The sequence below is a fragment of the Felis catus genome, chromosome A2 (genome assembly GCF_018350175.1).
Source record: "Felis catus isolate Fca126 chromosome A2, F.catus_Fca126_mat1.0, whole genome shotgun sequence".
In the NCBI taxonomy this organism is placed as follows: Eukaryota; Metazoa; Chordata; class Mammalia; order Carnivora; family Felidae; genus Felis; species Felis catus.
Genome location: NC_058369.1, coordinates 76,178,069 through 76,205,976, shown reverse-complemented (window position 1 = coordinate 76,205,976; position 27,908 = coordinate 76,178,069). Strand labels below are relative to the sequence as shown.

Genomic DNA, 27,908 nt, shown 5'->3' with positions numbered 1-27,908 from the left:
TAAGGAATCAGTTGTCCATCATATTGGTACTGTTTTAAAGGTAATGTATCTTTTTTCTTTGCATACTTCTAATATTTTCTTTCTTTCATTTTCAGCAGTTTTATATGCCAAAGTGTGGCTCTCATTGTATTTAACCTACTTGGACTTCATACACTTCTTGAATCTATTATTCAGTATCTTTGGTCAGATTTATAAAATTCTTGAAAAAATATTATTTCTTCCCTATTGTCTTTTTCCCTTCTAGAACTCCAATTTCTTATAGGATTTACCTTCACTGAAACTTCTTTTTAAAAGATGTGCTTCCAGGAGAAGGAAATGCAACCTAAAAGAAGAACTTCAAAGTAAGAACCAGCAGTAAAATAAAGGAACTGACAAACATTGGGGTAAACAGAAACAAGAATTTATTACATAAAATATTATTATCATTATTATTTACAACTTATTTGAAGAATATAAAAATGGGTCAAAACTAAAATAAGGAAATGTTAGATCTGGGGAATGTGGCATTTAAGTGTTCTAAGAATATGTGCTTTTTGGGGCGCCTGGGTGGCTCAGTCGGTTAAGCGGCCAACTTTGGCTCAGGTCATGATCTCACGGTTCATGAGTTCAAGCCCTGTGTCAGGCTCTGTGCTGACTGCTCAGAGCCTGGAGCCTGTTTCGGATTCTGTGTCTCCCTCTCTCTGACCCTCCCCATTCATGCTCTGTCTCAAAAATAAATAAACGTTTAAAAAAGAAAAAGAATATGTGCTTTTCAAGTGAGGGATAAAAATGCTGATTAACATTCAACTTTTCAGTCAGATATGTGTGTTTAAAATGTAAGACTGTTTATTTAAATAAGATAAGTAGAACACAAAGCTTTATAAATATTATTGGAGCAACAGGGTTTTTAAATAAAAACAATCTACTAAAAGGTTGAAAGGAGGGGGGGAAATGGAGCACAGCGTAAAAGCAGATAAACAAAAATCACAAAATAAGATGGAAAAAATAAATAATGAATACATCACTTTAATTGAATTTGACAGTTAAATAAAAACTAGGGTTGGATGAAATAAAATGGAACCAATCTTCTGTTTAAAAGAGACACATTTCAGTGTGCAGAAAGATTACAAGTAAATGGATGGTAAAATATATACCATGCAGTCAGCAATCAAAAGAAATGTTCTACATTTTTGCAAGAATCAGCAAAATTTTTCTGTAAAGGGACAGATAACAAATATTTTTAGGTATATGTCACAACTACTGAACCCTGAGATTGTAGTAAGAAAGCAGCCATAGACATTACGTAGACAAATGAGCATACATGTCTTCTAATAAGACTTTATTTACAAAAACATGTGACAGGCCATATTTGGCCCACAGGCCGTAGTCTGCTGACCTTTGGTCTACTGAAAGGTCATAATCATGGGCCTGATAGATATACAAAAAAATATTTTAAGATATCATGATTTTATAAGAAAAATCAATCTCAGAAGCTGGACTAGGTATTCAATAAAAATACAGAAAAAGGAATTGAGCAAAAATGGTAGACACATCATTCCTTTTCTTTTACCTCACTCCCACCTCATACCAGTTCTAGACAAAGTAAATATTAAGACAGAGGCTTAGGAAAGTGATATCAGATAGAAGAGTTTATCGGAATAGAATCTCCAAAAAGTATAGGATGGAATTTAGGTGATCTTCTGGCTGACAATTCTGAGGCAGTGCTTCTGAAGCCACCTTTATGATATCACAACTTGTGTTAAAGAGGTTCCCAAAACTGAGCCCACCAGCATCTATGAATAATTATTCAGGAAACTATTAGAGGACACTGATCACCCTTTATACTTTGAATTACAATAATAAAGCCTTGGAATAAGGTAAGCAGCAAGACAGTATAAACATGCTGTTTTACAGTTTATTTATTTACAGTTACTTACTGCCTCTTAATTATAATTATTACCACTAGGTGGCACTCATCCAAAGCTGTGTTTACCCAGGAAGGTGAATTAGACGTTGCAAACTGACATGGCCCGACTCTAGCCCACATAATGTGTTTTGATTGGCCCACGATGTTTTCAGAATTTTGTATTACTGGTATATGTTTAATTCCATATTATAAAACTGTATTTCTTGCTTCTCCACCTGCCAGCAGCCAGCTGACTCTACCAGGCCCTTTCTATAGAGACAGTATGCACTCTCACATGAGACCCTGCTTAGTTTTCTCATCTTGTCTGCTTTAATCATTTCTAGTCCCATCTGGCCCCTATAGGTGTTTAACTGTGTGATCTTTACCCTACAGTTGCACCAGAAAATCTCAAGCAATGGCTGTTTATTAAAAAAACAACCTAAGGAAAATATAATTTAACACTGAAATGTATCCTAGAAATATAGATGTAAAGAGAAAAGATATAAGACTGACATTAAGATCTGGTTTCTACCTTACAGAATGAATACTGAATTGGAGAAAGTAAAGGACACTTGGAGTGAGGTAAGCAGTAAGACAGTATAAAAAGGTAAAAAAACCAATAGCATCCAGCAAATGTCAGTTGACTGGGTCCATTACTGGCCTAAGTAACTGATTTAGATTCATGCATTAAATTCTCAAGATCATTCTATGAGGTGTGTTCTTCCTTCCCATTATACAGATAAGAAAGCTGAGGCCCAGAGTTATGTAACTTCTCCAAAGTCAAACATAATAAGTGGCAGGAGTGTGTTTACACCAGGTAGGTCCAATGCAAATCTTCTATTCTAAGGTCCTTGATGCTGACAGATTATTTGGTAATCAGTTTGGCATATAGTTTGATTTGTTCTGCCATTCATACTGAATCTTCCTGAGTCTTAAAACTGATTTATCCTGATGTTTCCTGTTGAGTAAGGAGATCGTTCCTGAAGGAAAACAGTCAATGAGTGTGCTCCCCTGTCTTCTCCATTTTGAAGAAGTGCCATGGTCCATGTAGACTGCAATCATTCTCTCCCTTTTCTTCCAAGGATTCCCCCTCCTGTGAGATCTTGAGAGCTCCCAGGGATGTTTACCCATGCTTGAAAGAACCAGAAAACCTGGTCCTTCAGTGGCAGAGGCCATTCCTTTTTATAGTTGCTGCCGCATGGTGTCGCTATTGAAACGCAGGGAACACAGCCACCCAGGTAGGGTCCCTGCTGCACAATGTTGTTGCTGAGTCCCAGGCAGGTTCTGGGGCTGGAGACCTCCGCAGAGAAAAGCCTTGGTGACCCACAAGCACCACTGCCATCCATCATTTATCTATCATTTTCCTTCTCCGCAGGGAGAAGGCTCTCCTTAGTGTCTCGTACAACTATGATGATTCTATGCCGTTGTAGGCCTGTGTGCCCCATGACTTCTGTCTTTTTTATAAGAGACTATTTGAGTATACACATAAAGACATTTTTACAAGATCCACACTTAATCTCCAGGGTGGCTGAATCTGGAGGTGTTCTCAGTCTCGGCCATGTAATTGGCCAGAATTACCACTCCTCCCTCCCCTCTTCTTTACCAACCCCTAATGTGAAAGAACTTCTCCATCTTTGTCGCAGTGACCATCCCCTTTTTTATACAAGGAAGAACAACATTCCTTTATGGCAATAGTTCACCTTGTTGCAAAAGCATGGTCCATTTAGACTGAGTGACCTTATTGCCTGTAAATCTTTCTACTGCTCATAGAATTACTCTGCATGGATTAAATCACCTTGTATGCATTAAAGCAACATATTTTGCTTTCAGAGATTTGACGTTCACTGACTGTGTGAAGCATCCTCAGCAGTTCAATACCAAGTGGATGATCCCCAAATCCCTTCTTGGTAAAAAAAAAAAATAACCGGTGTCATTATTATTTGCCACTTAAGAGCTAGGGGAGCATGCAATGGAAGAACAAATGATATTTAAATAAAGTTTCCAATTCAGCAAAATCTTTCCCTCTTATAATTCGATTGTATGCCAGTGTTCTTTCTCATGAAAGTATTTCTGTGTAGTTAAGTACAGACATGAGATAAAAGAATAAATATGAAGACAATGCTGAACATAGAGTTGAGGATTGCCACATAATTAGATCAGAAACAACCTTGGTAAATTATCCATTTTGCTGTGGACATATAGTAATATAGACATCTGGTCATTCAACTCTCCACTAATCTGAACAGAGAGAAATTCACAAATAACCCAAAGTCAAAGTTCAAATAAACTGTGCGTCATCTTCTGCTGCTTCCCACCTCCCTTCAACTGACCTATAAGCAGCCGATCCCCAAGGTCTGGCTCAAATTTTCCTAAAGCCTCCACCCCAGCTCTGATCCCCTGGGGAAGGGAGAGGGAGTTCCAGTGAACACCAATGGTAACAAGCAATAAATAACCACTGCCTAATTCCTGAGTCCTGCCTCATTATTCCCATAAGCAGGAACTCAATTACTGTATCCCACTGTAAGTGAGAAGTACCTGTATCCTAATCTCTAAGATCTTGCAGGGAGTAGAATTGCATATCCCCTCCCGTCAATCAGTTCTAGAGGTAATTAGCCAAGGAAATCATTTTTTTAATGTTTATATATTTTTTGAGAGACAGACAGAGTGCGAGCCAGGGAGGGTCAGAGAAGGAGACACAGAATCCAAAGCAGACTCCAGGCTTGAGCCTGAAGCGGAAGCGGGGCTCAAACCCACAAACTGCAAGATCATGACCTGAGCCAAAGACAGAGGCTTAACTGACTGAGCCACCCGGGCGCCCCTCAGGGAAATCATTTTTTAAAAAATTAGTATAGTATTAATTTCCCTAAGAACTAAGAAAAGTAATTTCCTGACAGGTCGTATATTTTTTAAATGGAGGGTATTAAGTAACTAGTACTTTTTACACCAGTGATATAACCCCTCTCTAAACAAAAAGGAAAAGTTTAGAATTTTAGGAAGGTCTTATTGACCATGAAATTCAAACAGTGACTTTTTCACTTACAGATAAGGAAACTCCTTGCCATCAACATTAATTTTCTCATCTGCTAAATGAAGGGCTCCAAAACGATTTGACCTCAATTGCAGAGTTACTTACTGGGGTGAAGAAAAAAAAGCTAAAATTCCTATCTAAGGCACTTTCTATCACCACAGCTGCATTAGAACTAATCAGTCATTGTCTTCTAAGACCGCATGCCCCTCCCCCAGAAGTCAATGGTCTTCTACATCAGAATTCCAGGATGCATCATTTAGAACATTTGGCTGGAGCGGAGAAGGAAAGTTGCTGGCATCGTGGCTATTCTTTTGTGGTCTACAGGCAATCCAAACAACAGTTGTGTGCTGTTATATTTCAATTCTCAAAGACTGGTGGGATCCCATGTTATGGTATGCTTAAAATAAAAACAGAGAGACCTCCTTTCTGAGGCTGTGGGTCGACATGCAGTTTTGTGCCACTTCATCAGAACTCGGTCTTTTGACCAGAGCGTTTATTACAAAGTGCAGCAAAGCACAACACAACCGCAAGAGAAACATTAGAACTCTCTCCCCCTTGGGAATTAGTCTGAAGAGATTTTCCTTCAGAAATCACATGTCTGCCTCGGTGCTCACTATGCCCTGAACTCTTTTCCCTGCATTCATCTCCCATGGGCTTCTGCAAAGAAAAAACCTTGGTAAGTTGGGAACCAGGCTAATACACATTTTATGGCCTCTTTCATTGAATGTCCACCCTTCTTTGGAATGCCAACTATCTCATCAAGTTATCTTTGGGAGTGAGAGTTGGGTTGGCACAGAGGCACTCTTAGTCCTAATGAAGTTGAGATGTGGGACAGAATATGTAAACGAAGATATCCTTCGGCGACTGGGAAAAAAAAACTGAGCAAGTCTAATATTTTGAAATTAGAAAAACTGAAATAAGGGAATTTATTGTATGTGGAGTTAACTCACCTATGCACAGAAGGCTTCTGAACGTCTGTCACTGGCTTCCCAAACAGCTCCTGTCCCCCTCCTGTTGGTTTAGGTTCAGGACAGACTACTTTGCATCTCTATTCTTTTTCTGTGATCCTGAGAAGGTTAAAGATAGAAAAGGATTTCAATTTGCTTTTTTTATTTTTAATCTCTATTTTCCCTTCTTAAAAAAAGAAACGTTGCACTTGGCTGGAACTTCTATTCCATAGTTGCCTGAGGCTGGGTTGGAGCTGCAAAGTTGCAAAATAAATCAGAACAAGCTGTGCTCTGGTGTTTCTAAATTATTAAACATTTACATTTGACTGGTCAAACAGCGTCTTTTTTCTAAATGTATACACCCTTGATTGAGCGGCAGAGTTTGGTGTCGGTAATTTGGAGGGTACCTCATTCTATCAGAAGACATAGTTTAGGCCCAAGTCAGCTAAACTCTGCTGATGGGATAGAAAATTTAAGTACAAGGGTGGACTTTTAAAAAAAACTTACACCCATAGAGTACATAAACACTCTAAACCAGCAAGGCAAAGAAAATGATGTGTTTATGATGCTAATTACTGAACTTCCCCAGCTCAGGCCAAGATATATTAAAAAGTTGCTTAGACTGGCAACGTACCTTGTTCCATTGTTAGGCGTTAGCCTTATTTCCCCCCTAAGGTCAGAGCACTAGCCCTGAAGGAAGAGGCTAGGAAACCTGAATAATGTTATGAAGTGATCCAAGAATAAAAGAATGCTTAAGGTAATTTCTATTCTTTCGGGATCCTAAGGTCATACGCTCTTTAGTTTGAAGAAAGTTCATGAAGCTTTCCAAGATGACAGCTTTGTAACCAAAAGAGAAATGGAGTATGGTGTAGTCTAGTGTCTGTGTGAGTTGTAGGTGATAATATTTAAGGGTACAATGATGGAAAACCAAAGTAAATGCTAATAATCTGCTTTGGAAGAAAACTCATTTAGATTACCTACTTTCTTGTTGCCATTTTCCAAAAACTTTTTTGGTGAATATTCTACAATTTGCATACTTTGCAGATTGGGAAATATAGTGGTTATCCACAATAGTTAATGAGAACAACCCAAGATTTCCATTTTTTCCATAGTGTTTCAAAACCTCTAGGCTAAGTCATCCTCTCTTTGACGTATCTTTAAACACTACACCTAGTATCAGATTATTCCATCACATAGCATTTTGTTAAAATATATTGAAACAAGTATGTAATATGATATTTCCTGCGGTACAATATTCCCACCTTGCAAATGTTCCCACTAGCGACCACTCGTAATCACATTATGTCCGAGTGGTGATTGAGGGAATGTCTAATAGATTAACTTTCCCATTCTCCTGCACAGTCAGCTGTTCCCAGGCTCCCATTAATGGTTGCTTTTAACCACATTTCTCTTGAATGATAAGATAAAAAGGGGCAGGGATCAGAAAAGTTGTGAATTGATAACCACTGTACTGCTTTAGCCCCCAGTATGGATCCAGGGCATTGATGAAGAGACAGTTATATGGGACAGAAATAATTCTTTGGGTCTTCATCTTCTGTCCTTAAGCCCCAAAATCAGTCTGTTCAATTTTGGTCTGAAGAAGGCACTCGGGTCTCAGAAGCCATAGATTCCAATATCTCACCCTACCACCACCTCCTGACTTTCCTTTTCTCAGAAGATCTTGTTTTTACCCCAGAGACCTCCCTCTCCTTCATTCCACATCTCCCCTCACCCAAGTGTGCGTGTCCTCTCAATAGTAGCTTTCCTACTGACACTGAATGTCATGATTTACCTTCTCTACCTTCTCACCAGCACCTCCGTTTACCTCCAATCTATCCTCCCACTACCCACTCTGCATACCACCTGATCCTTAGATGAAAGACAAGAAATAATGCACCTTTTCTCCTATTCTATCTAGGGGACTGAGCCCTAAATTGAACAACACTGCGAGTTGAGGAAACCAAACTTCTGGGCTCTGACTTCACAAGCCATGGGTGCCTCCTATCTGCACTTTTATTAGCTAATGTAAGTTTTCCCTTCCATTCCCTTCCATTCCATTCCAATGGCTCTTCTCAATGTACACCATCACTTTTCTGCCATTAAATTCACAGCCTAATTCCTTGTTCTCACACCTCTTCTCAATGTTACCTTCTACTCAGACCATGCTCCAAGCTTTCACTGGTTTGTTTGCTTGCTCTTTAGTTTTCTTTCTTCTCATTCTGAACTTTCCATCCTATCTGCAAATGTATTTACCACCAATCCATTTTTACCTTTTTTCCTCTGGTCTAAGTTCTCCCTATTCAGGTGATGGGTCAACCACCCAGCCCTTGACCTCATACACTTCCTTCAATCATCTACTGCCTCTCTTATATGTTCCACTTCTTCTGTTCTACCTGCCTGTTTACCACCCCCCACCCCGCCCATTACCATAATTATTTAATGATCCACAGATCCCACACTGAAGGGTGAGATGTGCAATATATTTGCCATCTAGATCTGCTGAATTCTGGCGCCCCCTCTCAGCACTCCACTAAAGTTGCTCTTGTCGGGGCCCATAATAACATTTTCACCAAATTGAATAGTCATTTGTAGTTTCTATCTTACTGGATCCCTCTACTTTAATAACACTGCTAATCCTATTCTTTTTAAAATGTGTTATGCCCTTGTTCTCCAAGACATACTACTTTCTTACCTCTATCCCCATTTCTGTAAGTGAATCTCTTTCTTTTGCATATTCTTTAACTTTGGATGCTTTTCTCAGTTCTCTGACTTAATCCCAGACTCAAAAAAAAAAAAAACTATGTAAAATTAACTCATCTTATGTCATTTTTAACTATCATCAGAATGCTTTTAACTTCCAAATCTGTATTTCCAGATTTCCAACTCCCTCCCCTTCTTGTGATTTTCACTAGCTAGCTGAACCTGATTATTAATTTTTGAGAGAACCTAAATCCAGTATTTCTAAAACTAATCTCTTCCCACTGCCCTGCATCCTTTCCTCAAGCCCTTCTGCATCCCCAATACACACTGGCTATACGGCAGCCACCCTAACTCAAGCTTAAAATCTGACATACCTTTCAGTCCCCTACTCCCTCGCTGTTTACAGCACATTCTTAACTTAGTCATGGATTATACCTCAAATATTCTGGTATGGGAACCCTCTTCTCCAACTGCACTGTACCTGCCAGGCACCAGGCTGCGATCACAACCTTCTCAGAGATGCAAGAGATTCCTTCACACTCTCTCTGCTGCTCGTTTTGTCCCTTCGTTTTCACTGTCCACAAGGGTTCCAATCACTCTTCTTCGATGAAGGCTTATTACTTCATTTTCGTGTTTTGTACCCTTCAGTGACTGTCTACAGAATAATGCCTGGGCAACTTACCGTGGTACTTCTTTAGGATCTAACCCTTGCCTACCTCTTCAGCAATGAATGTCAGAACCCCCTGCCTTGAACCTGCTGCTGCTGCTGCTGCTGCTGCTGCTGCTGCTGCAACATGGAAATGGGTGGTATTTCCCATATTCTTAAAACTGTTTCTCTCCTTGTTGCTTTCACTCACATGATGCTTTTTCCTTTTTTCCTTTAAGTGGAGGATTTCTAAGGAGAATATCCGGTTGAAACTGTATTGTGAACGATTTCCATAAACAGTGGGAGTTAGAGGTAAATGTTCTCTGATAATCTTTTTCCCTTTTGTCCTCCAGGATTCAATTATATACCAGCCCTCTATTATTCTTTTTCTGTAAAATGAAGTTATTCAGCAAAAGTTTGTCCATCATTTATGTGAGAATAATTTCCCCTAGTGGATATATAGAGTACAGTAATTTTGGCACACACAGGATCTAATACTGATTCAGAAATTATAATCCTCTTCTGAGATGTCTGCTAAAGTACAGATTCTTCAGTACTTGTGGGAGGATGCTAAAAATCACAAGGAGCTAAAAGAAACTATGACAGACTTCCAAGGACAAACGTCCCCGCTATAGGTGAAGACAACACGTGTTACTTGTCCCTTCCCTATCTCCTAGTGCTGGTCCACTTTCTCATTGCCATGTTGTGAATTATAACAGCATTGGATGGATACTGAAATTTGGAGGCAATGCCAAAAAACGGCAATGAGAAGGGAGTTTTGCGTGTTGTTTTTATATCTTGGTCTAAAATGTATTCCTTTGAACCAGATTTAAGTGTCGTGAGGAACTGTCATCACCTGAGGCTCATTTGGATGTGTTCTAGTCCTTGTAAAGGCAGGTAACAGCAAGCAGGACCTGTCTTTGCTTTTTTTTATGCTTCTCTTGTGTCTCGTAGGAACCATAACTGTGGAAGGAGTCTCTCTAATGTCTTTTGCCTGAAATTTCTTACCTCATTCTCTGTATCAGATGCCACTTGTGCCTGCCTTACACCTTCTCAGCCTCATGTCTGATTTCAGCCATGTCACGGCAAAGAGCTCTGTGAACATCTTGTCTCATGGCATACTAACAGGACTAACACCTCAAGCACCCAGGGCTTCTCGGTGTCACAACAGAAGACACAGAAGACCACTCTGCATGAATACATTTGCAGCCAAAAGCTCAGGGAAAAAAGCCAAAGTTCCTGTTGAGGAACTGTCAACCAATGGGGGTCAGGGAGGGATGGTGAATCACTGCTCTCTGTTACTCCTCAGGAGGATCATTCTAAGAGGCATCTATCACTCCTCAGGGATCCAGCCCCAGTAACTCATGGAGATGACTTACAAACTTTTGAGCGCGCAGCAGGAGTGAATGAAAAAAAGAGTGGTGGGATTTCTGCTAAGGATCAGTTGGTGGCATGCTGGCAAAACAGGAAGAATGGGGGGAACCACATAAGAGAAAAACAGCTATTAGCCACCCCATCTGTCAGTACACTGCATCCTTCCCTTATAATCAAAAGAGAAAGACTGCAGTAAAACATGCTATGTCTACCGAAGGCTCACAGGGAAATGCAAATGAAGATGAGTACACAACCAGTAATCACGATACATCTGTGGAAAGACTACAAAGCAACGGAGTTAATACAGCAAACTGCATGGAACTTTGGAAAATGTATAAATGGAGACAGCTTCCTCCCAGAGAGGCTCAGGAAGATTTTGTACCCCTCAAATACTCAAATAGAGATTTACAGTATTTAAAAGCTGATCATTACTTTAAAAGAATACTCTAGAGATTGGATACCCAGGAAAATGAACAAAGCTAAAAGACAATTAGTGAGCTAAAGATCAAGCTAAGGAATTCTCCCTAAATGAAATCCAAAGGAACCAACTGGCAGCATGGAAGAAAGGATAAGAGACATAGCATGTACATCTCTAGAGATTCCAGAGGCACTTCCAGAAGAAGACAGCACAGAGGACAAAGTGTGTGTGGGGGGAGGGGGGTGGGGGGCGGTGGTGGTACATAAAATAAATTAAAAGAAATAAAAGAAGGCAATGTGTGAGAACTGAAGAGGCTTGGTGCAAGATTGAACGTGTCTGCTTAAGTGTCAAGATTAAAAATCTTGATTAAAAATAGATTAAAAAAAATCATACAGAAAGCTCCAGCTTTTGTACACACAAAAGTAAAATATCAAAGCATCAAGGAAAAGTTCTAAAATTAGAAGATAAGGAAATATAAAATATTAGTTATAAAATAATAAGGATTAATTTTCCTAGATGATGAGAAGATTGTGCCTCCTAGAAGACTGTCCTTATTCTTTAGAGAAGTATCCTGAATAATTAAAGGTGAAATCCCATGATGGCTGCAACTCACTTTCAAATAAATGGTTAAGCAAAAGAATGCACACACGTAGAGAGAGGGGGACACCAGGCAAATACGGCTAAATGCTCATGTAGGTGGCAGGTACCTGCATATTTCCTATACTATTCTTTCAACTTTCCTATTGATGTGAACAGTTTACCACTATGAAGTTAGGGAAAAGTTCCAAGATCTTGTTGACTGTCAACTAACCAAAAATTATCTACAAATGACCAGGTGTCGGATTGAAATTAGACATCTTTCTAGTAACACTAGATACAAGAGGATAATGGTGTAGTACCTCTGAAGTTCTGAGGCAAATATCTTTTGGCTTTCCCAGCTAGAAAAACTATTATTCAAATATAAAGTGAACACTATTTCAATACAATTAAAATTAATGCGGGTAAGATAAAGTCAAATTAAGCACTAATACGTGGAGTCAGTAAACTGTTCATCTAATAGCCCTCCTAAAAATCTCCTAAAAATAATATTAGAGGAAAAAAGGTCTAAACTGACAAATACAAAGAGAACATGGGAAGGGGAAGGGGGACAGTAACGGAGGAGGAATTTCCAATCAGTTTCTAGAAAACAACATCTATGGATTTAATGAGACTGAGGAAACTATGGTCACAAAGCCAGACGGTGCATGCAGAGCAACAGTTCACTTGCTAGTGCTGGGAGAGGCTTAGGGTTAGGGGAACCAAAGTACAGAGGCAAGTGATGAGGACACGCAGGGCAACGCTGAATTTCTGTGGACACCACAAAGGTTGTACACAGTTAACTCCTCCATCCCCCTTCCTGTGCGACCCAGTGAGCTAAGCTCCTCCCATCTCCCGCCTTGGGCAAGAGACTGGCAGTTTCTTCTCTGCAGAGCTTAGTGGTCCTTGGGATATACCTCTACTAATGGTATTTTGTGGAACAAGAAAAACCATCAATGAGTGAGTAGTCTTCAAGCTAAACCACACGTGGCATCCAATTGGCTTTTCAGAGTCTCTCTATGAAATATTCATGGGAATGAAATTTCAGGAAGCATTTGAGAAAGATGAAAATAGGGAAAACAATTTTCATATTTTCCAATATGAAAATAGGAAAAAAAACAATCTTAGAGCTTTTTAAGGTTTTCTTCAAAACTGTTATCTTTATTTTAATATCCTCAGAGCAATCAGAGAAGATATTCTATAAAACAAGAACACAATGCTATGGAAAATGAATTGAAGAACAAAAAAGGGCTCCTAGAAATAGAACTATTTAAGGACAATCACAGGTTTAATTAAAAGATGAAAATTAGGGAAATCTCACTAAAAAGCATGGCCAAAACCCAATGATGAGTGGGGAAACATGATAAAAAAGACAATGAGTTGAAGAGGTCCAATATCTTACTAATGACACGTTCATAAAAAGAGTACAGAAAAAGGAAAGGGATAAAATTTTAACAGAGTAATGCAATCAAATTTCCTGAAGAAATTTTCCCACATCAAAATGGCCCACAAAGTATCTAGCACAACAGGTGGCCTTTTATTTACTTAATATTTTATATTCAATTAATATGTCAGCAGATATAAAGGAAAAATATTAAGTACATTAAATAACTAAATTTGAATCACTGTTTGTAACAAACTGCCTATGTCTCAAATTAAGAATTATGGTATTTAAAAAAAAAGAATTATGGTATTTTAGCTTTTGAATATCAAAAATTTCAGAAAACTCTTCCAGAGTTAATCAGCTAAAACTTCTAGTCCAAATCCAATCTGCATTCCTTGTCATACAGCCTGAAGCTAAGAAGGGTTTTTACATTTTTAAATAGAAAAAAACAAAGAAGAATATATGACAGAAACCATACGTGGCCCATAAAACCTAAAATATTTGCTACCTTGGTTTACTGACCACCTATACTAAGCATAACAATGAAATCTATCTGCTGTCTTTCCATTATGTTAGTCCTCTTCCAGAACATGAAAGAGGTTCTAAAAGACTCCATCCCTAAGACACTGAGAAATAGGGGTATCTTAGATTCACGGATGTCTAAACAGCCTCTGCCAAGTGGTACCTTACACCACAGGGGGTCTGAATACAAATGATTTGGTGCTGGGTTTGTTAGTTACATGAGAAAACACCTACGGTTGTCAAATGCCCAGGAGCAGTGGACAGGCCAGTAAGGAACTAGAGAGAACATACCTGAACTAAAGACATTCACGTTAAAAACACACAAAAAATGTGTTGTTGCTGACTAATCAACACATCCTATTTGTATAAATTGGTGTGATTTGTACTAAAGTAGTTGCCATATGGATGGATGTCAGGTTCTAGAATTTCTGCTGCCTCTGTAACTTAATTTGCTCATTTTCATCGATACCTAAGAATTAAAATTTTGCTTATACTGAGACAATCCCCTCTTCTCATATATTTGTAAATTTCTTGGATTAAAATATTTCAGGATGAAGATTTTCATGAGATGTGATAGAAAAAAATATCTTAAGGCAAAAGGAGATGTGGCTTTGGGCTGAAGCTTATAAGATCTAATGTGATAGACCAACTTCCCGATGACCCCCAATAATCTCTGCCCCGTGCTAGTCACACTCTGTGTAATGCCCTCTGCTGGAATGAGGGCTGGACCTCTGATTTGTGCCCACTAGGCATGGATTAGGTTACAAAAATGATGACTTCTGTCTTGCTAGCAGACTCTCTTGCTGCCTTTAACAACATGTCTGAGAAGCCCACATGACAAGGAACTGTGGGCAACCTCTAGCCAACCATCAGGGGAGAACCAAGGCTTTCAGTATGACAGCCAGTGAGGAAGTGAATCCCACTGATGTCCACTGAAATAGCCTAGGTTCAGGCCTGCCCCAGATGAACGTGGGGATGGCTGCAGGCAACATCATGATTACAGCCTTGTGAAAAAAAATGGAACCAGGGGACCTAGCTAATCTGGGCCCAGATTCCCAAATAGAGACTGTAAGATAATCAGTACGTGCTGTTTTAATTTTGTAAGTTTTGGTGTGATTTGTTACACAGCACTAGATGACTAATACACATTATCATAGGAAGAACATGTTTTGCGTGTTGTTCTAGGACCAGTTTGTGATTCTGCCAGTGTCTCAAAACGGTGAGTATTCTATAGTACGTGTGAGGAGCTGTGCCACACCAAGTCTTTAGTTCAGTTAAATTCTGCACCCACACATTACTTCCTCTTTGACTTACCCATTTTCTTATTACTATAACCCACATATCTAAAATTAAAAAAAGTAAGAGTCATCTCTAGTCTCGGTGGAAATTCATGTGTCTCTTTGGGAGATGAATTAGTACCTTGCCAGATACCCCTTACCAAATAACAGATCCTGTGATATGTAGAAACATTTATTTTAGAGTATTTTATTACTCTTCAAATAAATAAGGAGATAGTGCTATCAAGTAATATTCATTCAAAACATTTTAATACTGAAAAGTGTTCAGTAATTTTTATTTCCTCAATCACATATTTGAGAGCTTAATAAGACACATGTGACAAAGAGATAATATTATTTTATTCTTTTCTTCTGTTTTAAAAGATTACAGTCCACAGTATGAGACTTCACATGGTTTTGCTTTTTAGATCATGTTTATGTCAGTTTCATATCCTTTAAAATGATATCTTACCTTATTTAATAAGATCCCAAAGTTGATTAAAATTTTATTTAGTGATATGATTCTGTAATTTGCTACAAAATAATGCGTGTGGCAGAGGAAGAAAAGGAATGGCTTGGGGGCTAGGTTGTTGAAGCTGGTGGTAGACACATTATACTAGACTCTCTAGTTTTGTATAATATTTGTAATTTTCCATGTGTGTGACAAACTTTTATATAAATATTTCATTTTTCCCAAGGATCCTCCTATTGTAGTGTTATGTGGTTTTGTTTTTCTATAAAACCACATGCTGCTTTCAAGTTTCTTGCTACACCAACCAGCAAAACAAACACATTTAACATTCTCTATTTCCAACAAGACTGCTCATTTTGCAGGGGACATGCTGTAGAGGCAGTTTTAGTAACAGCTTTTAATAATGACTAAATTTTATTGGTGACTACCAATGGAACAGATATTATGCTATATGCTTTACATGAATTATTTCACTTGAATCCGCAAAGGGATAGATTTATCCCAGGGGTGAGAGGTGACTAGGAACTTACCTGTGTAATTTACCTGAATAAGTTACTAGTATAACTTCTACGTGAGAAACTTATCTCAGAAGCTGAGTATAAGTCAGAATCTCTGTGAAAGACAGTGTACATTGTAAAGCATTGTACCCTCCACTGTGGCCTTATTTTCTCCTATCGTATAATGCTTCTCTGGAAAGTTCTTTGATGTCCTACCAAGTTTGATACCTTTTCTTTAAATACTTGGTCACTGTGCCTTAAAATACTTCCTGGCACAGATTCTGGTAGATGTTTGTATTTTATCTTTGAAGGGCAAAGAACATAAATGATTCAGTAACTATTTTCACTGAGATCCTGCCTAGGGTGGTATCAGAAAATTATACACCTGAATAGTTTGATTTAACATTGGTTAAAAGTCTAGTCAACACAAGAGACCACTAGATTTCAAAATGGTTGAAAAGGAAAATCTGCAACAATAAGAAGGTAGTTGACATGAGGATCTGTAGAATTCAAAGCAGTGAGCAAGCTATTTGGAGAAGCCACAGAATACTTAAATCCTATTATTCTGTATACTGGCATAAAAATTTTGAGTTTGTTTTTCCAAGAAGTTTTCCTATGGTCTGCTTTTGCATAACAAAACACCAGAAAACAATGATGTTTATTTTGTTTTTGTGGGAAATTGTATTGATTCATTGTTTGTTTTCTATAGTTAAACTTACTCATCACCCTTGCAGAATTCAACCCACTGTCTGTGACGTCACTGGTGTTGCTATAATCAACACAACCGCCAATACAAAAGCAGTGTAGATTCTCTAGGAGTTAGAATAAGCACTTGTAAGCTTTTCCTTTCTCCCATATATTGTGATTTGTTTTTTTTTTTAATTTTTTTTTCAACGTTTGTTTATTTTTGAGAGACAGAGAGAGACAGAGTGTGAGTAGGGAAGGGGCAGAGAGAGACAGGGAGACACAGAATTCAAAGCAGGCTCCAGGCTCTGAGCTGTCAGCACAGAGCCCGAAGCGGGGCTCGAACCCACAAACTGTGAGATCATGACCTGGGCCGAAGTCGGACACCCAACAGACTGAGCCACGCAGGCGCCCCATGACAGATTTGTTTTTAAAATACAGCGTAAGTTCTCAAACTTTCATCTCCACTTAGTTACAGAGTTTGCTGTCCTAATAAATTATCTGGGTTTGGATCCTGGCCCACCTTATACTCTATGGCCATGGGAAAGCCTCTTGGCTTTTCCAAGTCTGCTTTTCAATCAGTGAAATGAAACCCAGGCCTTGATGTGAAGACAGTTATATGGCATATGGCATAAGAATCATAGTAAATGCTCAAAAAAGATCATTTCCTGACTTCATATAAGGGGCATGTTAATTTTCCTTTTATTTCTGTAGAAACCTTTCTTTTAAACAAATAATAGCAGTGTTTAATAAGGAATTAGAATTCCCATTTAGTTAAAAGATGCTGGGTAGGCAATTCAATATGATTATATTATTATTACGGAAGATGAGGCAGAGGGGAAACTTAATGGGTATGAATCTGATAAATCATCATCCTCAAACCTAAAAAAAGACTTAAGGTATCAACTAGACATTCCTTACTTTAAAAAATGGGATAGTTATTTCTAAATACAGGTATAATATTTGTAAGTTGAGTGCTCTATTCCTTTTTTTCTCAGAAATATTTCCCCATATTAGCTCAATGTTTCCAAACTTGCCTGATCATGAGGCTCTCCTAAGTTAAAAATAGAGGTTCAGATCCCCTCCCCCCGGAGAGGCTAATACATTGGCGCTGGGGCAGGAATCTGTACGTTTAACTGTGGTTCCAGGTGGTTCTTAGGCTCAGGCAAGGATAGGAAAGAGTGCATCAGCTGATCTGCCCATTTTGCTGATTGAGGGAAAGTGTATACGTGCAAGTCAACCACTAAAATTACATTTTTCCTAAGTCATAGCATACTTAAATTCAAACACTGATTCCTCAGAGTTAACAGCGGGTTAGCAGCCTGCAGAGATGAAAACTTAATTACAGTGAAGACTGAGAAGGTGATTTTGCCTCACGGTCTTTCTGAGCCAGGGTTAGATTTCAGAGTTAATGTACGTGCTTTCCAAGCAATTCTCCCACCCAGGGCTTTCTCACTAGTACACTGAGGACCTCTCTTCCTCCGTCCTAGCCTCCTTTCTTCCCTCTGTCCTTCCTTCTTTCCTTCCTTCCTTCCTTCCTTCCACCCACCTATTCACCTACCTAGCAAACACTAATGTAGAAATAAAGACTAAAAGAAGCTGTCTTAGTCTGTCTGGACTGCTGTAACAAAATACCATAGACTGGGTGGCTTATAAACAGAAATTTATTTTTCATAGATCTGGATGCCAGGAAGCCCGAGATGAAGTCTCCAGCAGATCTAATGTTCGGTGAGGGCCCGCTTCTTCATAGACCACCATCTTCTCACTGTAACCTCACATGACAGAAGGGGCTAGGGAGATCTGAGGGGTCTCTTTTATAAGGGTACTACTCCCCTCCATTAGGACTCCACCCTTATGGTGGAAGCACCCCCCAAAGCCTTGACCCTAACACCATCACACTGGGCATTAGATTTCAGTATGAATTTTGGGGAGACACAAATATTCGGGTTGCACCAGAAGGCTTTGGCTTCCGTGTCACAGTACGGTCAGGAGACATGCTTACCAAGATGAGATCAACATACAAGAAAGAGACAGGAAGCCAGATAACAAAAGGGAATGGGCAAAGAGTGGCAAGCTCACTGAGACAGAATATATATTCTCTCAGGGCGCCTGGGTGGCTCAGTCGGTTAAGCATCCGACTTCGGCTCACGTCATGATCTCACGGTTCGTGAGTTTGAGCCCTGCTATGTGCTTATAGCTTGGAGCCTGCTTTGGCTTCTGTGTCTCCCTCTCTCTGTCCATCCCCTGCTCACACTCTGTCTCTCTCTGTCTCTCGCTCTCTCAAAAATGAAAAACATTAAAAACTTTTTAATAAATAATAAAAAATATATGTTCTGTCAAGTCATGTTGTCCCTCTCCTCCATTCGATCACATATTTATGCACCAATTACCAGTCTGATTGCCCTTTATTAGTAACACCTGTGTATAAATGCCATATTTGTGTCTTGCCAAAGTGCTAGAAAGCCCTAAAGGACATGGCGTCTTCCGGTATTGTATCTGCCTATTGTAGCTACTCGGCAGAGGACCTGGCACATAAAAGATGGTCTTATGTTTTTGCCAATTTTAAAGTGCTACACAAAGTGATTCACATCATTAAATGTGAAACAAAAATGTTAATGATTAACCGTGCCTATCTGGCTCTCACCCTCCACAATCCCCTCTCCTCCCAGGACCCCAATATTTATGGCACTAGAATAAATTCTAACCCTGGCCACAATTCCTTATCTCTTTTGCTAACAGTCTGCTGTGGCAGTTAAGTGATCCTTGATCTTGCTTTGGTTCTGACCTTTTGTCCTGATTCTTATAACTAGACTCCTGTCTTATTCTTTGTTCCCTAGAACATTTCTGTGTAAGCTGACCACTACTTCTCTGGTAACTCTTAGACTGGGTTTAGTCTTTGTTATGGGTTGAATTGTGCACCCTCTAAAGTTACGGTGAGGTCATAACCCCCAAAACCTCAAATGTGTCACCTTCAAGTGTGACCTTATTTGGAAATAGGGTATTGCCAGAATAAGATGGGCCCTTAATCCAGTATGATCAGTGCTCTGATGAGAAAAGAAAGATGACTGAAGACAATACAGAAGGAGAGCACCATGTGATGACAGAGGCGGAGACTGGAGTGACACAGTCACAAGCTAAGGAACACCAAGGACTGTGGCCACTGCCAGAAGCTATGAAAAGGAAAAGAAGGATATTCCCTAAAACTTTTGGAGAGAGCATGGTCCTGCTGACACTTTGATTTCAGGTTCCTAACCTCCAGAACTGTGACATGAGAAATTTCTATTGTTTAAAGCCACTCAGTTTTGGGGGTACTCGGTTAGGGGAGCCCTAAGAAACTAATGGAGTCTTGTTGCTAGTTTCTTTGTAGACGCTACCGACAAGTGCTGAGTGTTAGCAATTGCTTATGCCTGCTGCGTGCACATACATCAGAACATCCATAACTAATGGAAATCTGGGCGAGAAACCTTTATTCATAGGAGTACTCCTTAGATATCTGCTGGGCAAAATACCTTTTCTTCAACTTCCGCAATGATTGTGTTCTCCAAGTATGTCACAAATTCCACGGCAGGGCGGGAGGGGGGCAAGGTCCAACTCTAAGTCCTTAAAATATTAAAATAGTGCCTAGCCATGTATCAACACATTTTCTTTTTCCTTGCTGATGTTTATTAGTAGCTTTAAAGTTGGAAGAACAGGAAGAAAGCACACAAGAAAAAGCAACAAATATAAAGGCTCATCTACATGAATGGAAGCCTACTTAGCCAAAGATGGATTTATTTGTAATTCAACAAATAGCTGTCTGTCCTCTAACCTGTCAAAATGTGATATGTAACATCTTCATAAATAAATGTGATTTCAAAAGAGAGAGAGAAAAAAAAGAAACACTGCATCACTATCTTTGAGAGAATGGAAAGTATTGTATTTTATATGCAGGGAAAATGATAAATAACTATTGCATAGATGTGAAAAATCACAATGCATCTTTTTTTTTTTGATAGTAAATCGAATGCTCCTAGTGAAGTTGATAAATTGATGGCTCAGCACATCTAGGGACTTGTTTACTCTAGTCTGCAATTGTCCTTGCCACAAAGGCTAAATTTTGCTCGCTCATGGTTTGCAGGATATAAGGACATAAAATAGATTTGTAACTCCTGGGTCACAGAAATCCCCTCATTCTTGTATCTAACTATGAAACCCTTAGGACTAGGCTAGTGTGCAATACATTCAATCAGTCATGTACATGTGTGTATACATACGTAAGTACACACTTGTATATGTGTACTGTAGTGGTAGCGGGATAATTTCTCTCTTTTTTTAAAAGTTTATTTCAGGGGAGAGAAAAATGCATGCATTCAGAGGGGAAGGGCAGAGAGGGAGAGAGAATTCCAAACAGCTGATGTGGGGCTCAATCTAACGTGAGATCATAACCTGAGCCAAGAACCAAGAGTCCAACGCTTAACCAACTGAGTCACCCAGGCACTGCACCATTTTTTATTTTAGAGAGAGAGAGAGGGAGAGATAGAGAGAGATAGAGAGAGAGAGAGAGAGCACAGAAGCAGGGGAGAGGGGCAGAGAGAGAGAGAGGGAGAGAGAGAGGGAAAATCTTAAGCAGGACTCATGCTCAGCACAGAGCCTGATGGGGAACTCAATCCCACGACCCTGGGATCTTGACCTGAGCTGAAATCAAGAGTCACATGTTCAACGGACTGAGCCTTTGAAGCACCCTGGAATAATCTTTTTTTTTTAAAAAGTGTTAAAATATATCAACATATAAACATTATATTACATGAAATATAAACACGCACCCAGATGCACACTAACACATCCCACCTACACATACATATGCTGCATGCAGCAAGAGTAAAATTATTATTTGAATTTGAATATTATAGTAAATTACTTTTTCATATGAAGAAGACCATGAAGTGATAAAGAAACCAAAGCAATTCCTGTAGAACCAATTTGTCCCACCTGCGAGAACTTCCTCACTGTTTTAAAATAATAGACAAGTTCCTTATCTGAAGACTGACTGAAGGATACCATTCCCACTCTAAAAGCTGACCACATGCTTCTCTGTCCATTCTAGGGATGAAAAAATGCTTGGAAACTCCTAAAAAGTGGAAGCTCGAGAAACACAGAATCATGTATATTAAACTTCAGGTAGAGAGACTAGTTGAATACCATCCCCCCACCAACAAATCTTCTTGGGCAAATTATAAGTAAATTGTGGATGTACTGCTAGTCATGTTTGAGAAGAGATACATGGGTAGGGAGAAGTAACTGAAAAGGGAGGTAATGATATTGTGATAGATGGATATTTGAAAGCCTGAGCAATGTCAAAAACCTAGAGGTTAAAGCAAAATGGAATAGAAAACTAGAAAGGACCTAGCCTATGATGATTAAGATTTAGTGGGAAAGATGGTCAGTCAAAGCATATATATGACTTCTCTTCTCTCTAATGGCATTCCTTTAAAAGTACCCAAGAAGTGTGTGTGTGCATGTGTGTGTGTGTGTGTGTGTGTGTGTGTGTGTGTGTGAAAGAGAGAGAGAGAGAGAGAGAGAGAGAGAGAGAGAGAGAGAGAAAGAGCAAAAGAATAACCTGAATTATTAGTACAATAAGTTGATAAGAGATGTCAGCCCCAGGGAACAGACATTTGCTAACAGTCACCCTAGATCTAGAAACCTCAAGAATACTTACTGTACATGGTGCCAATAAGACCAGATTGGAACTGAAACAAATGAACAGAAATGCTCTTGGGTTCCAAAAATGTACTCCAGTTATGAAGGCAAAGGCTGGAGGCAGGGTTTGAAAGACTGAGAGAGACTCAGAACAACTGCCTTGGCCAGGGAGAAGGGGAAATTCAGGGACGACTGGGTAATGAAGTCAGATGCAGCAGAGGCTTTCCTGGGTAGCAGGCAACAGGGGCAGCAGCTCTGGGGTAGTGTCTCAAGCGTCCCTCGTTGATTCACTGGCAAGCGCCTTGTTGCAATCAGACCCCAGGGAACAGGCATTTACTAAGAACAGCAGGCCACAGACAATGTAGCAATGACTTTGAGGTATGGTTTTCCCAGGTGATCAGGCTATTTTGCTAATATATTGAAGAACTTCTTGGTAAATTAAGCAGGGGGCTGAGTATTATGTGTAGTGACATCATAAAGCAGGCCATCAGTGGTGGCAGAGTGAGGACCATCTTCCTCAAAAGACAGGGTTGTTCTACACGAGCCAAGAGGTCTGCGCACACTGGGCCTAGATCTGGCAAGGTAACACTGCCAACCAGGAAGTGGGTGGCTGGAAAAGGACAAGAACTAACAGATGCATTAATGGTATGGGTCTCCCTCCTACTTGTCCAGGCAATGCCGGAGAACTAAGAGAATGCGTAAGATAGCATCAGAATGGAAAATGAGAATCCAGGAAGAATCCGCTCACCTGAGAAGATCAGACCAGGGTAGAAAACTCCCTGAAGAATAATTAGGGGGGAAAAGCAGCCTATGGAAAAGGTTTTGCGGCTTAAAGAGCACCTAGGAAAGGAGATATAAATGACTAAAGAACACAAAATTTTAAGAATACCTTCTCAGTATTAAAAGTCTTTCACAGGAATTACAGAGCCCTTTGTGGCTTAGCACCGTATACTTTCCCGATCTCACCTTTTGCCACACTCAGTCACTTCTGGAATTCTGTCCCCCACCCAATAATAACAAAGCACCCCTCCTTATTCCATAACCACGTAGTGTCAGAGAAGACCCACTGGGGAGTTAGACACTCATCAATTGTGAACGCAACTCAAATGGAATGAAATTTGGAATGAAAGAGATAGTTTTAGCAAAGAAATAGAAGATATAAAAGGGTGGAAACTTTACAACTGAAAACCACAATAACTCAGTGTGTGGGATCAACAACTATCCCTTCTGAATAACATACAGAGAACAGAGACTGAAGAAAAAATGATAAATTATTACAACACTGTGGGGCAAGATCTTACATTGCTGTAATCAGAGTCCTGGAAGACGAGGAAAAATGTGCAGAGCTGAAAAAGTCAAGAAATAATGGCTGAAAACGTCCTAAACTAAGCAAAATACATACTTCTTATACATCTGAGAGCTGAGGGAATGCCAAAGAGAATGAACCAAAAGAAATCCATACCAAGATATGTCACAGTCAAACTTACAAAAACTAAAAACAAAGAAAAAATCTTGAAAGCAGCGAGAGAGAAGTGACACCTGACTTTTAAAGGAAAAACAATTCAAATGGCGGCAAATTTCTTATCAGAAACAAAGGCCAGGAGGAAGAGACACAACACTCTTCAAGTGCTAAAAGAAAACAACTCAACTTAAATGGTATATCCAGAGACAATATCCCCTTCAAGAGTGAAGGGGAAATTAAAACATTTTTATATGAAGGAAAACTAAGAGAACTGCTCACAGAATTATCCTCAAAGAATGGCTAAATAAAAAATAGAAATGAAATGATAAGAGAGAGAACTTTGGAACATCAGAAGGGAAGAAAGAATACAATAAACAAAAATGTGGGTATGGGACATCTGGGTGGCTCTCTTGGTTAAGTGTCTGACTCTTTTTTTTTTCAACGTTTTTTATTTATTTTTGGGACAGAGAGAGACAGAGCATGAATGGGGGAGGGGCAGAGAGAGAGGGAGACACAGAATCGGAAGCAGGCTCCAGGCTCCAGGCTCCGAGCCATCAGCCCAGAGCCTGATGCGGGGCTCGAACTCACGGACCGTGAGATCGTGACCTGGCTGAAGTCGGATGCTTAACCGACTGCGCCACCCAGGCGCCCCAAGTGTCTGACTCTTGATTTTGGCTCAGGTCACGATCTCATGGTTCTGTAAAATCAAAGCCCCTGCTGGCTTGGGATTCAGCACAGAGCCTGCTTGGGATTCTCTGTCTCTCTCCCTCTGTTTCTGCCCCTCCTGTGCATGCACTGAATAAATACATAAACAAACATTTTTTAAATGGGTAAATACAATAGACTTTCTTTCCTCTGAGTTTTCTAAATGATTTTTGTTGGTGTAATCAAACATAACATCAATGTGCTTTTAAATGTATATAGAGGAAATATTTAAAGCAACTATATTATAAATGGAGACAGTAAAGGGATACAAAGAGAAGTGACTTTTATATTTCACTCAAAGTGATAAAATGATGACACCAATAGATTGTGATAAATTGTGTACAAATATAAAGTAATACCTGGAGTAACCACTATAAAGGCTATACAAAGAGCTATACCCCAAAGTACTATAAATAAATCAAAACAGAACTCTTAAAAATGTCCGAGTAACCCACAAGAAGTCAGGAAGAAGGAAACAGCAAAACAAAAAACAAAAACAAACATAAAACAGGAAAACAGAATTACAGACTTAACCCTTACCATATCAACAATTAGATTAACTGTAAATAGTCTAAATAGGCCAATTGAAAGAGAGATTGTCAGAGTAGACTGAAAAACTTGTCCCAACTGTAAGCCGTCTGTAAGAAACTCACTTCAAGTATTAGAAGATAGGAAGGTTAAAAGTAAAATGATGAAAAAGATATATTCTCCAAACATAAATGGAATAAAAGTAGAAGAAAAATAAAAGCGGCAGCATTAAGTGGACTTCAAAGAGAAGACAATTAGCAGAGATGGAGAGACACATTTACAAATGATAAAGGGCCAAATGCCATGAAGACATAGCATTCCTAAATGTGTGTGCACCAAGAACTGGTAGAGCCAAAATGAGAGGTAGATAAATCACAAGAATCATTTGAGACTTCAACATCAATCTCTCAAAAGTTGACAGAATAAATAAAAAAAAAAAAATCAGCAAGGATCAGGAATAACTCAACAACACCATCAACCGACAGTATGTAACCAGCATTTAGAAATGACTTGCTTTCAAAAACACCAGAATGCAAGTTCTCTTCAAGTGCACAGGAATCATGTATCAAGATAGGCCACAGACTGTAAAACAAATCCAAACAAATTCAAAAGAATTGCCATCACATGGAGTGTGCTCTCTGATCACATTAGAATCAAAGTAGAAGTCAATAACAGGAAATCTTGAAAGTCTTGAAAACTAAACAATACTTCTAGACAATTCATAGGTGAAAGAGGGAGTCTCAAGGGAAATTAAAAAGTGCATTAAACTGCATGAAATGGAGATGCAGCACATCAAAAATTGAGGGACATAAATAAAGTAGTGCAGAAAAGAAAATTTATAGCATTAAATAATATTAAAAAAGAGGAAAAGTTCTAAATCAATAGTCTAAGGTCCTACTTCAAGAAACCAGGAAAAGAAGAGCAAAATAAAGCTGAATCAAGCAGAAGGAAGGAAATAATAAAGGTAACAGCAGAATTCAATAAAACTGAAAACAGAAAAAGCAATAGAAAACACCAACGAAATAAGAGATGGTTCTTTTAAAATATCACTAAAACTGGCAAACTTCAGCAAAGTCGATAAAGAAAAGAGAGAAAAGATACAAATTATCTGTATCAGCATATCTCTACAAGAGGATAATAAGGAAATACTACAAATGACGCTACACTCATAATCTTGACAATTTAAATGATATGGACCTATTCCTTGGAAATACAAATTACCATAACTCACCATTATGAAAGAGTTTGAATAGTCCTATAACTATTAAAGAAATTGAATGTGTAACTTAAAAGAAATATCCAGATCCAGATGGTTTCATTGGAGAATTATAAAGCTACACCAATCAAGACACTGTGTTATTTGTATAAAGACAGATATACAGATCAATGGAGCAGGATAAGGATTCCAAAAATAGACCCACATAAGTAGAGCCAATTGATTTTCAACGAAGGTGTCAAAACAATTCAATGTGGAAAGGATAGTTCTTTCTTTTTTTTTTTAATGTTCATTTGTTTTTTGGGGGGGGAGCGAGAGCGGGGAAGCAGCAGTGAAAGAGGGAAACGCAGAATGCGAGGGAAATGCAGAAAAGCCCAAGCAGGCTCCAGACTCTGAGCTGTATGCACAGAGCTTGATCCAGGGCTCAAACCCATGAACCGCAAGATCATGACCTGAACTGAAGTCGGACACTTGACAGACTGAGCCACCCAGGTGCCCCAGGATAGTTTTTTCAATAAATGGTGGTGGAATATTTGGGCATCCACAAGGAGAGGAATCTCGATCTATAAAAGTTCTAGAGAAAAACACAGGAGAAAATCTTACTGACCTAGGGGTAGGCAAAGATTTCTTATATAGGAGTACAAAGTGCACAAACAAAAAAAATAAGTAAATTAGACATTATCAAGTCATAAAGTTTGGCTCTTCCAAAGACAGTCAAGAAAAATGAAAGGTAAACCACACAAGGAGAAATTATTTGCAAAACCTATATTCAATGAGGAATTTATTTCCAGAATATGTATAGAACTCTGACAACTCAGCAATCAGCCAAACAACACAATTAAGACTTGAGTAAAAGATTTAAGCAGACACTTTAGAAAAGAAGACTCAGGGGTGGCTAATGATCACCTAAAAAGAAGTTCAAAGTCATTAGTCACTGGGGAAATGCAAATAAAACCACAATGAGCTATCACTACATGCGTATTATCATGGCCCCAACAAAAATAACCAACTATCAAGTGAAGGAAATAAAAGATTAGTATAAATTTTTGTACACTGAGCAACTGCAATGTTCACAGATTGCTGATGAGAATATAAACTGTACATTTTTAAAGTTTGGTGATTTTTTATAAAGTTATACAGACAGTCACTATATAATCCAGCCACATACTCTAGGCATTTACTCATAAAGATGAAAATTTGTGTTCACATAGAAACCTGCACGCAGATGCTTATAGCAACTTTAATTAACATCCAAAGGGGAAACAACACAAATAACCAAATGGGCCTTTATATACAATACAATACCACGTAACAAATAAAAAGAGACAAATTAAGGATACATAAAACACTGTGGATTCATGTTTAAAGCATTATGCTAGATGAAAGAAGCCAAATAAAAAGTAGTACATACAGTATCATTCCATTTTTATGATATTCTAGAAGCGAAAATTATGGTAACAGAAAGCCAATCAGCGGGTGCCAGGGACTAGGGAATGGGAAGAAGGATTAATCACAAAGGGCATAAAGAAACTTTTTGGAGTGACAGAAATGTTCTGTGTTACGATGATGAATATATTTGTTGACGTAATCAAGTCTGCACTCACAAGTTGTAAATTTTATGTATATTATATCTCAATAAAGTTAACTCCAACACAAAACAAGTGAACCAAACTCTTCATCAATTTAAAAAACACAACCACATGGGAACAATATAATCATTTCAAATAATTTTGTAATATATTACTCTGACCAAATACACTGATGCATAAGAATAAATCTTAAACATCATATTGAGTAAAAAAGAGCAAACAGAAAAACAAGTAATTCATTTATATTACCTTCAGAAACAGAAAAAAAAACTTAGTTTTGTTAAAGGATATAAACATAGGGGGGGAAAAAGTAAAACTAAGG

General features: G+C 38.8%; 2 long non-coding RNA genes across 2 annotated transcripts in view; one reads left to right on the top strand and one right to left on the bottom strand.

The window, feature by feature from the left end:
- The window catches only part of LOC109497401, a 121,900-nt gene that overhangs the window by 65,291 nt on the left and 28,701 nt on the right, over window positions 1-27,908 (bottom strand). The window contains exon 3 of the long non-coding RNA XR_002740436.2: window positions 5,864-5,980. This is a non-coding gene — a long non-coding RNA (uncharacterized LOC109497401). The remainder of the gene's footprint in view (window positions 1-5,863; window positions 5,981-27,908) is intronic.
- Window positions 1,736-6,522, top strand: LOC109497403. The gene is made up of 3 exons (XR_002153583.3): window positions 1,736-1,856; window positions 2,425-2,467; window positions 4,928-6,522. It is a non-coding gene; the product is annotated as an uncharacterized LOC109497403 (long non-coding RNA).